At 44.8% G+C, this 10,983-nt stretch overlaps 1 pseudogene; it reads right to left on the minus strand.

Annotated features, from left to right (window-relative positions):
• Positions 1-876: 876 nt before the first annotated feature.
• Positions 877-3,394, minus strand: LOC142827703 (E3 SUMO-protein ligase ZBED1-like; annotated as a pseudogene).
• Positions 3,395-10,983: the final 7,589 nt, after the last annotated feature.

A 10,983-nucleotide genomic window follows, 5' to 3' on the forward strand; every position in this document is an offset into this window, starting at 1 on the left:
TCTGGTCTGCTGGGGACCATCTCCAGCAGACCAGCGACACCGGGAGCAAAGGAGGCGGAGGGGCGCTGGGGTATAAGATGAAACCCTATCTTTTGATTAAAAAGATAGGGGGTCGTCTTATACGCCCAGTCGCCCTATACGCCGGAAAATATGGTACTATCTATTTAAATATTTTTAGATATTTTCTACATCTTCAAATATATTGATTTAAATTACAACACAGAATAAAAAGTGTATAGTGCTCCCTTTATATTTATTTATTACAAAACATTTACATTGTGTGTATAAAAAAACCAACAACTTCAGTTCACCTCACTGAAGTATTGTAGTGCAAATTCATGAAAGCTGAACTTACAAATGTAGAATTATGTAAAGAAGAATAACTGCACTTAACACAGAAACAATTTATAACGTTAGACCTCCCAGCTATGTCTACACTGCATTCCTCTTTCGAGAGAGGAATGCAAATACAGCCCAGTTAAATTGCAAATGAAACACTGATTTGAATTTCCCACGCTTCATTTGCGTAATTGTGTCCGGCCGCTATTTTGAAATACCCTATTTCGAGATAAAAATGCCTTGTAGACATGGTTATTTTGAAAGAAACCCCTTCTTTCGAAATAATCCTTACTCCTTAAAAAATGAGGCTTAATGGATATTTCAAAAGAAGGGGTTCTTTCAAAACCGTGTCTACACGGCGTTTTTATCTCGAAATAGAGTATTTTGAAATAGCGGCTGGATGCAATTATGCAAATGAAGCATGGGAAATTCAAATCTGCGCTTTATTTGCAATTTTGCTCGGCTGCATTTGCATTCCTCTCTCGAAAGAGGAATGTAGTATAGACATACCCCACAAGTCCAGTCAGTCCTCAATTTTCAGTCAATCACTAAGACAAGCTTTTTTACATTTGTGGGAGATAATGCTGTGTTTACAATGTTACTTGATAGTGAAAACAAGCGTCCTCATGGCACTATAGTAGCTGGCATAGCAAGATGATTGTGACAGATGCACCAAAGATTCATATGCCCCTTCATGCTTCGACCACCATTCCAGAGGACATGCATCCATGCTGATGATGGGTTCTGTTGGTTAATGATCCAAAACAGTGCGGATTGAAGCATATTCATTTTCGCCATCTGAATCTGATGCCACCCGCAGAAGGTTGGTTTTGTTAGTGTGTGTGTAATGACATAGAGTCAGTGGGTTTTTTGTTTGGTGGGTGTGTGGTGTGTTTTTTTGTTTTTTGTTTTTTTGTGGTTCAGTTTCTCTAGTTTCTGCATTAGAAGACAGCTCTCTTAAGACTTCTGACAAAATGTTCCACACCTCGTCCCTCTCAGATTTTGGAAGGCACTTCAGAGTCTTAAACCTGGGCTCTAGTGCTGTAGCTATTTTTAGAAACCTCAGATTGGTACCTTGTGTTTGTAAAATCTGTTGTGAAAGTGTTCTTAAATCTAACAACGTATGCTGGGTCATCATCAGAGACTGCCATAACTTGGAATTTATGGCAGAATGTAGGTAAAATCACAGAGCAGGAAACATGCAGTTTCTCCCTGTGATGGGGCGAACAAGCCTCACACTAAAGGGCTGAGAGTAGCCCAGGTCCAGCTGGCTGAAAGGGCCCCGCCCTTACAGCCCTGCTGGGCATGCTCCCAGCCGGGCCAGTATATAAAGTAGGCAGTGGCCCAGCAGAGGGGAGAGCGGCTAGAGGTCAGGAGGAGCCAGGCTGCAAATTCAGTGTTCCTGCGTCATCTCGAACTCAACTGACGTGGGACCCCGGGAGTGAAGCCGACCCCAACCCTGCGGAGTAACGGACACACCTACCCTGCCAACTCCAGCCCCAGTAAGAACCGCTGCACAGACGGACAGGCTAGGAAAGGGGGGTGCTAGGGTGGTAGGAAGCGGCCCAGGGCAGAGGTTTCCTAATCCAGCTTGGTGCGTAGCGGTTGGATTCCCCACCAAGCCGGCAGGACCTAGAGTCCCTGCCCACAGGGCCCTGGGCCGGGACCCAGTGGAGAGGGAGGTCCCGGGTCCCCCTACCACTCCTTGCTGCACCTGGGGAGTCACTCGGGCCTGGAGAGGCTTTTCCCCAGAACTAGGCCGGGGTACCATATATGCCCTGAGAGCAGGGCCGAGACTTTTGGAATTTTGGCTACCGTATATGCCCTGCGAGCAGGGCCGAGACTTTGGGGATTTTGGGTGCCGTATATACCCTGAGGGAAGGGCCTGGATCAAGACATGGGCCAGTAGAAGGGGGCTGCAACCCCTGTCAGGGACGTCCCCCCTGACACTCCCCAAGGAGCTCAGTCACAAATCTGCAGGGCTCAAGTAATATTTCTATTTTTTTCAGTTTTTCAAACTCCGTATCTGTTGGCACTGATAGATGGTGCTTTTGAAGAGCTAATGTGGATGTGATAGTGGCTTTATTGTGAAGCAGGCACTGAATCATAGCCAATGTGGAATTCCAACCAGAGGTTCTTGTTTCTGTCCATTTGCAGCTTGTATTCCTAGCTTTGTGCTGTTAGCTGGACTGTGTTTGAAATAGCCTACAAGTTTTCTACATTTTTGCCAGCACATTTTCAAAACCACTGTCACTGAGTGCTACAGTAATGGATCGCTGCAGAGTGTGAGCAACACGTCATGTGTTCAAAAGGCAAGGGACTGGCCACTAATGCTGTATTACATGCACTATCAGTACTAATTGTTGTTACCTTTCCTTGAATATCCATTCTTTTGTAACATCCATGAAACACTCTGCACATGCTTCAGCATAATGTCTCTCTTCAGTATGAGTTATTGTTACAGCAAACAACTGTAGTGTCCATGCAGCATCAATCAGGGGTGCCATTCCACCAAGATAGCTGATTGCTCAAGGATGCCCAGTGATCATTAGTCAAAGCAACAGCCAGTGCATTTCTCAGAAGCTCCAACTTTATAGTCTTATCTTTGTCATATAGGTTATTTATTCCTGATGCAATGGTTCCTCAGGAGGGCAAAGTATTATGACTGATTGGAAAATGCTATTTGAATAATCTCTTAGCTCTGTCATTTACAATGTTGAGTAGTCTCCTGTCCATAGCTATCCACATAGCATTGGTTAAGGTGTTATATTTTGTTTGACCAGTGGGCTTGTAGCGATCCTGAAACTCTGTAATTGTACTCTCTCATGGCTGGCTGGACTCATTTGCTGGTGGTGGGTTATCTATAGCATAAGATCCAGAGGCAAAAGCATGCTTAGCATGCAGGTGACACTGCAGACTTGAAGTGCTTCCATGGTATTGGAACTCAGCCTTGCAATAGTTACAGATAAGAGTCCTTTTAGACAAAGAACCATCTGAAAGTATTTTAAACAAACTTCCCATTCAATAGACCTGAACTGTTGCTGCTTTGCTCCATTAACTTTGTCTGATACTCTATCACTATAGATCATGAAAACACAGCATAACCATATCAGTGTCTGGAGTAATTCAATAAGATTTTCTATATAATCAATATATTTATATTCTGTTTAAGAGAGTCCTTTTTTATCTCAGCCCCAGCTGCAGGCAGCACAGGGCTGGAGTGGGGTAGACTCTACTGTGGGCAGTGCAGAGTTGAGGGGTGGGGGACGCTAGGTGCTCAACTGCAGGTGGTACAGGGCTCGGAGGGAGGGGGGGAGATCCCACCATGGGCAGTGCAGAGTTTCAGGAGGGGGGGCTCAGCCCCAGAATTAGATGTGGGGGGAGGGTTAGTCCCAGCCTCAGGAGGCAAAGAGTGTCTTGGGTGAGCGGGGGGAGGGGGGGATAACTTGGGCAAGCCCCCCCACCACTTTTTTCTTTAAAAAATATGGTTACCTGGGAAAGGAGAGGCATGGGTGTCAGGGTCTTTACTTTTCTTGTTTAGTTCTCTGCTAGAGCTGGGACCACATGTTCAGGGTCTTTCCTTTCTTGTGGCTTCATTTTTCTGTGCGCCCTCTGGTGGCAGTTTGCATTACTGCACCTTACCAGAGAGAGACTCCGGAGCAGCTCATGGTGGTTCCTCCTATCTGCGATTAACACACGTTCATTTTTTTAACATGTTAATTCTGCCCTGTGTTAATCACAGGCATCAACACGTGTTAATTGATAGCCCTAGAAATAACCATTGCAAGTAAGAACTGTTTTTCTGGGATTAGTCGTGTAATGACATAGAGCCTGTCTGGCCATGGAACTGAATATTTTAGGAAAGACTATTAATTTTAAAATAGAATTAGGTGCAGCTGTAATAGTCATCTCAGAAGGGACTTATAATCTACTTCAGTCTCCCTTGGAGCTGAAACCTGTCACTACTGTCCTAACAAGCCCTGGAGGTATTTTGAGCTGCATTGAACAACTTTCCACAACAACATACAAGAGAAAAGTTTTAACTGTCATCTGTAGGGCCTGGCCTACACTAAAGGAGAAAGATGATTTATGATACACAACTCCTGCTACGTTACTTTGACTCCAACTACATAATTATCTGAAATCACATTTTGGGGCTGTCTACACAGTGGAAGTTTGATGGGAGCACACTCTCTCATCGACTTCCCTTACTCCTTGTAGGAGCAGGACTACTGGCACCAACAGGAGAACCCTTTCCATGTGCTGCAGGAATATTTGTTGTTTTTAACGTGTTTTTTTCAGTTACAGACTAACACAGCTACCCCTCTGAAACTCTCAATTTGAATTAGCGTGAATTCACTAGCCCCGCTAATTCAAACACCAGAAGATCGACTGTGGAAGCTTCGATCTTCTCTGTAGTGTAGATATGGCCTATGCAATTAGAGGACCAGAGGCTGGCACTCAACTCCATTGCAGTGTGTTTGCCATGATGGGTCCAGTGAGGAAGGTGGACATTGATGGAATAATTGGTTAAATTGAACCTTTAAAATGAGATTGAATAGAAATAACCTTAACAGGCAATGCTGAACCATTGTACCATATAGTATATGCACCACATGGTGCACAAATGCCCTATAGAATTCCTACCCCTTACTTCATAAAGTAGCGGCTGAGATAAAGAAATGGGAAAGAATGGCATGATTGAAAAAATCTGAGCCATCTAACGGGTACATAGGAAAACAAATTAGTGTGGATGTCTAAAAGCTTAAAGATGCCTTTGTGAGAGAGAGAAACATATCTTCCTGTGATGTTTTTCAGGGTACTCCAGGACTTAGAATCACCTTGTGACTTCCCCCCTGCCTGTAGCAGGAGATCTTTCTAGTACAGATGTGGCAACTTGTGGCTTGTGAGCCACATGTAGTTCTCCGCCCCTCTCCCTCCCTCCCAAAAAATGGCAGGGGAGCCATCTGGTGTGGCCATTCAAAATGGCATCTTCAAGATGGTAGTAGCTGGCAAGAGTCATGTTTCTTAAAGGGGCAAAGGTCTTGCACCAGAAGGAGCTGTCTACACTGCCCCTTCTTGCACAAGAAAAATCCTTTTGCGCAATGCTGCTATGCTGATTATTTTCAGAAATAATGGCATTGCGCAGAAGGGCTTTTCTTGTGCAAGAAGGGGCAGTGTAGACACTCCTTCTGGTGCAAGAGCCTCTTGCACAAAAATGGTGGCTCATTAGGTATGCAAATGAGGCTCAGCAATATTCCACACTCAGCTTCATTTGCATATTTCTGGCGCAACAACCTGCCAGTGTAGACCTAGCCCTGGAGTCCCCCTCTGGCCCTGTGGTCCCCTCTGTGCTTTCGCCTTTGAAGTGTAGTAACAGCCTGGGGCTGTTGCTACGCTTCAAAACTGGAGGCGCCCTTAACGACTGATCGAATAGTTGATGCAAATTGCATAGACTATTCGATTACCCCATTAATCTATATTTAACATCCCTAATCAAAACCTGAACTTTGGCAGAGCGAGGCCCATGAGACAAGAATATTCCTGCCACCAGGCACCACAGGCCCAAGTAACTCTCTGCCTCTGCTTCCTTCACCTTGCAATTTGACAAGCCAGCTGCATTTTATTCTCATACACTTACGGAAGAAAAAAAAAAAAAGATGTGCGCACATTGACAAGAAGTGCTTGGTAAGTGTGTGGGCATGTGAGAAATTCTACAGATATTTGTGTGGGTTGAGTTCCTTTAAAATGATAACCAAGCAAAAACCTTTTGTAATTGTGGGTTCAACTCCTGCCTGGCTCATGGTGTACTCCCACTCCCCTGCCCCATTGATGTGGTAGCCCAGCTTTTGAGCTCCTCTTTGATGTCCTTCAAGCAAAAGCAAGCTCATAGTACTCTTCATGGATCACTAAAGAAAATAGCTGAAAACCTGTAATATAGCACATTTCTGGGGGCACCGCTGAGAGGGTCAAATCAGGGTGAATTGCTTAAAGGGCTGCTTACAGACCAAGACCGGGGGGGTCTTCTATTATAAGTATGGGGCTGTGTCTAGACTGGCCACTTTTCCTGGAAAAGCAGCTACTTTTCCAGAAAAACTTGCCAGCTGTCTACACTGGCCGCTTGAATTTCCGCAAAAGCACTGACGATCTCATGTAAGATTGTCAGTGTTTTTGCGGAAACACTATGCTGCTCCCGTTCGGGCAAAAGTCTTTTTCTGAAAAACTTTTGTGCAAAAGGGCCAGTGTAGACAGCAGAGATTTGTTTTCCGCAAAAAAGCCCCGATCACAAAAATGGCGATCGGGGCTTTTTTGCGGAAAAGCGCGTCTAGATTGGCCACGGACGCTTTTCCGCAAAAAGTGCTTTTGCGGAAAAGTGTTCTGCCAATCTAGACGCCCTTTTCCGAAAATGCTTTTAACAGAAAACTTTTCCGTTAAAAGCATTTCCGGAAAATCATGCCAGGCTAGACATAGCCTGCGTGTTCAGTATAATAGGTAGGGAAAGGCACAACCTTCCCAAAATGCCAGCCTGACCCCTCCCACAGTCCACCCTCAGAAGTTTTGGGGGCGAAGTGTTGCAATGCTCCTGGCTGGGGAGGCTGGAGTTGCACACTGCCCTCCCTCTCTGTGTTCCAGGGTCGGGGAGGCTGAAGACACACACTGCCCACTCTCCCTCCCTGTGCTCGGGGACTGGGGAACACATGCTGCCTGACGTTCTCATGCTCCAGGCTGGGGAAGCTGGGGCATACACACCTACCAGCCTGCCTTGTGAGGGGTGGGCGGCATTCTGCCCTGCCCTACCCCTGGTGGGGGGAGCAGGGATGCAGTGTGGGTCCCATGGGGGCAGGGCCTCAGTGGAAGGGGCAAGACTGGGGGTGAGGCTGGAGTCTTGCCTCCCCCAGCCTGACCTTCACCAACTGCCCATGATTATAAGGAACACAAACCAGTCACAAAGAGCAATTCTGTCTTCCACACTGGCCAGAAGAAATCACACAAGCAATCCCTAGGTACTTCAGCTTCTCCGGTGCCACCACCAGTACCACTTCATGCACAGATGAGAGGTTATGAAAACCATTCTTCCCAAATCTGAACAGGTTCTCCTGATCCAAAGGACCAGCCACATTCCCAGGTCAATTATCTCTCTCATCTTACCCCCAAAGAGCATGATTCCTTTGCAATCTAAAGGTTTATTAATAAAAAAAGAATAGCTTGAGAGCAAAATTGTTAAAGGAATTAATTTACATACACTACTGCAAAGTTCCTGGTGCAGCCTTGTAACAGAGATATGTTAATTTGCTGTCTTATAAGTCTCTCTGGAATTTATAGATGGATCCTGAGTCCTTTTGGGCTCAATTCATAGCAAAGATGCTTCGGAAGTGATGAACTGGAATGAAGACAAAGATGGAGGAACCCCAGGCTCTCTTTATGCCCTTACCTATGTAGAAGGAATTCTATTGTTCTGATTGTGTGAAAGTGAGCCCCGGATGGAGTTTACCACATTAGCACGTCATCTGTCTGTGCATGATTCTGTAGCAGCCATTTCTTACATGCTGGTCTGAACACTCACAGCAAAGTTTCTCAGATATGGATTGTACCATTTGAGGTGCATTGTCAATGAAGTATTACTATTCATTTGACTAGCAACCCTTTCACAATAGGTAGGTCATGCCTCCTGTCAAGGTCTCCAAGAAGAAACATTTCAAATACAAGTACACAGACAATACTTATAACTTCAAATAAAAAAAGATATAGTCATATGAGCATTATAAACAGACTCAGCAAAGCATATACTTTTCAAAGACATCTTACTTGACCTACTCTGAACAAGATTTGATGCAAACATATAACAATGGTTGCAACAATGTTTTGTATGTTTATTTCAGAATCCAATAATGTCACAAGCCTCAGAAGGAAAACTCCCACCAATGAGGAAGAAGGTTCAATGGTCAGCAGTCTGACCCCAATGTGATTTGACCATAACTATCTGATCTGGACTCAGATGCACTACCATTGCCTTGCTCCGGAAGGTCAAGGTTAGTGGTGGAAGTGCAGTAGGATGGGAACAGTGTCTATGGATCTGAGGAACAGTCCTATAGACTCTTTCCTCATAGAACCATAGAGCTGGAAGAGACCTCAGGAGGTCATCAAGTCCAGCCTCCGCCCAAGGCAGGACCAATCTTAACTAAATCAACATAGCCAGGGCTTTGTCAAACCAAGACTTAAACACCTCTAGGAATGGAGACTCGACTACTTCTCTAGGTAACCCATTCCAGTGCTTCACCACTCTCCTAGTGAAATAGTTTTTCCTAATATCCATCCTAGACCTCTCCCACCTCAACTTGAGACCACTGTTCCTTGTTCTGCCATCCATCGCTACTGAGTACAGCCTTTCTCCAGCCTCTTTGGAACCTCCCTTAAGGAAGCTGAAGGCTTCTCTCAAATCCCCCCTCACTCTTCTCTTCTGCAGACTAAATAGACCCAACTCCCTCAGCCTCTCCTTGTAGATCATATGCTCCAGCCCCCTAATCATTTTGGTGGTCCTCCGCTGAACCCTCTCCAATGCATCCACATCCTTTCTATAACTGGGGAGCCAGAACTGCACACAATACTCACCTGAGCCAAATAAAGAGGAATAATGACATCTCTGGATCTACTGGCAATGCTTCTCTTAATGCACCCTAATATGCCATTAGCCGCCTTGGCTAAAAGGGCACACTGTTGACTCATATCAAAACAGATGCCTGAGAGTATGCTGACTGACCTGTAATGCTTGCACATCCTGTGGCCCTGGCTTAAGAGCAGGAAAGACGCTTAATATTCCACCTGAAAGAGCACACTTCAATGCAAGATGCTTCCAGCCCTCACCACTGCTCCCCCAAAAGGGAGAAAGGGGCAAAGAGCAAGGTTAATTTCCACCTAAACTGTGCTTTTGATTCCAGCCTCCATCTTCCCATTCTGCACTTCTCCAGTAAGCACTTTTGTGCTACCAGCTGAAATCCATAACCCTAGCACCTCCTGGTCCTCCATCACATCCCAGCTCCATACTTACCTCTACTGAAATGCATTCAGCAGCCTGTAGTGGTTAGACAGGTAGAGAACAGTGATCATTGCTGCTGACTGGCCAAGGATTATGCACATCCTTTTCTATTTATTATCCTATTTCCCCCACCCTGACCTGCCTGTTTGTCTCATCCACTCAGCCTATCTTATGTGTGTTTTGGGGACAGGGACAGCCTTGTGTGACATTTGGGTAGTGCCTAGCTAGCACAATGGGGTTGGGGCTTTCAGGGGCTACCACACTATGCGTGCGTCTACACTGCACCATAGCTCAAAATAAGACACACAATTGGAGCTACGCACATTGTTTTATTTTGATCTTATTTCAAAATAACCTGCTATTCCAAAACATCCCTTACTTCTTGTGGAATGAGGTTTACAGGGACATTGGAATAGCGAATCCATTATAGTTCGAAATAATGGGCTTGCTGTGAAGACGTGAGATAGCTACTTTGGGATTCTCTGGTATCCCGAAATAGCGTTGCAGTGTAGACATAGCCCATGACTGTAGCCCATGAGCTTCTGATAGAAAGTGTTTTAACAATGCAAAATATTAGTCTCTGCCAGTGTCTGGAGTGGTAAACCAAGCATCCTAATGTGACCCTGTCCGCTAACAAGGGTCTTAACATCAACTCCCTTAACTAGTGGAGCATCCCTAACTGTGGAAACTCTGGTCTCTTCTGACCTCTTGAACACATTTGTCACGAGCATGTGCTGACCAACTTTCTTTACACCGTCCACCCACTTTCCTACTATGATTCTTGACATGAAGAGGTGGAGCGGGTGTGAAATTTCTCTTCTATCTATAGCAGGCTTCCTGCCTGGGAGCTGGGAGCCTGGTAGCAGCTATTTTTTCTGGATGTAGCAGCTGTTTCTCTCACTAAGCACCTCCAACACATGGCACTCAAAATCAAGAAGTGAGAGCAGGGTTCCTAAAGAGCAATATCTCATTGTAAGGTTGGTTTATTTGAAAAAACAGAACCAGATGATTTTATTTATAGTAGGGATTTAAAATAAGTTGAGTGGGTGGTGGGAGCAATACTTCAAAGATAGGCAGTTTTAAAACAAGAAAAAGCAAAGGAAATATAAAATGTGCATTAATTCAACATCACTGGTATGAACTGGAATGCATTTCAGATGAACAAGTACAAGTTCTTATAGCTGCATTAACTCATCCACATGGCATATTAAATAGACATTTAATGGTCTGATGAGTAATCCAATTACTTGTGCAGACTAGTCAATGTAACATCACTCTGAGAGCTGTAACTTTTCTGTTTCCTGATGGTGGTATGTAAATTCATACCTAGCCTTGATTCTGCATTTATAGAGTTTATCTTGTATTTATATGATACAATAAACTCGAGGTTGGCCCTAGACCAAATGGTGCCCCAGGCAAGATGGGTCTTCAGTGTGATCTCCATTTGTTACTCTTTGAATACCTTATTTTTATTACATTTGTAGTCCATTTCACCACTTTGATGCCCTAATTCAGCTACTGTTTGTAAAGTGGGTGATCTCAGAGGCAGAAAGAAAAGACTAGTGTAATAGGGTCTTCTATCATCATTCTTCTTCAATCACAGAAAACAA

Source organism: Pelodiscus sinensis, chromosome 3 (genome assembly GCF_049634645.1).
Source record: "Pelodiscus sinensis isolate JC-2024 chromosome 3, ASM4963464v1, whole genome shotgun sequence".
Classification (NCBI taxonomy): Eukaryota; Metazoa; Chordata; order Testudines; family Trionychidae; genus Pelodiscus; species Pelodiscus sinensis.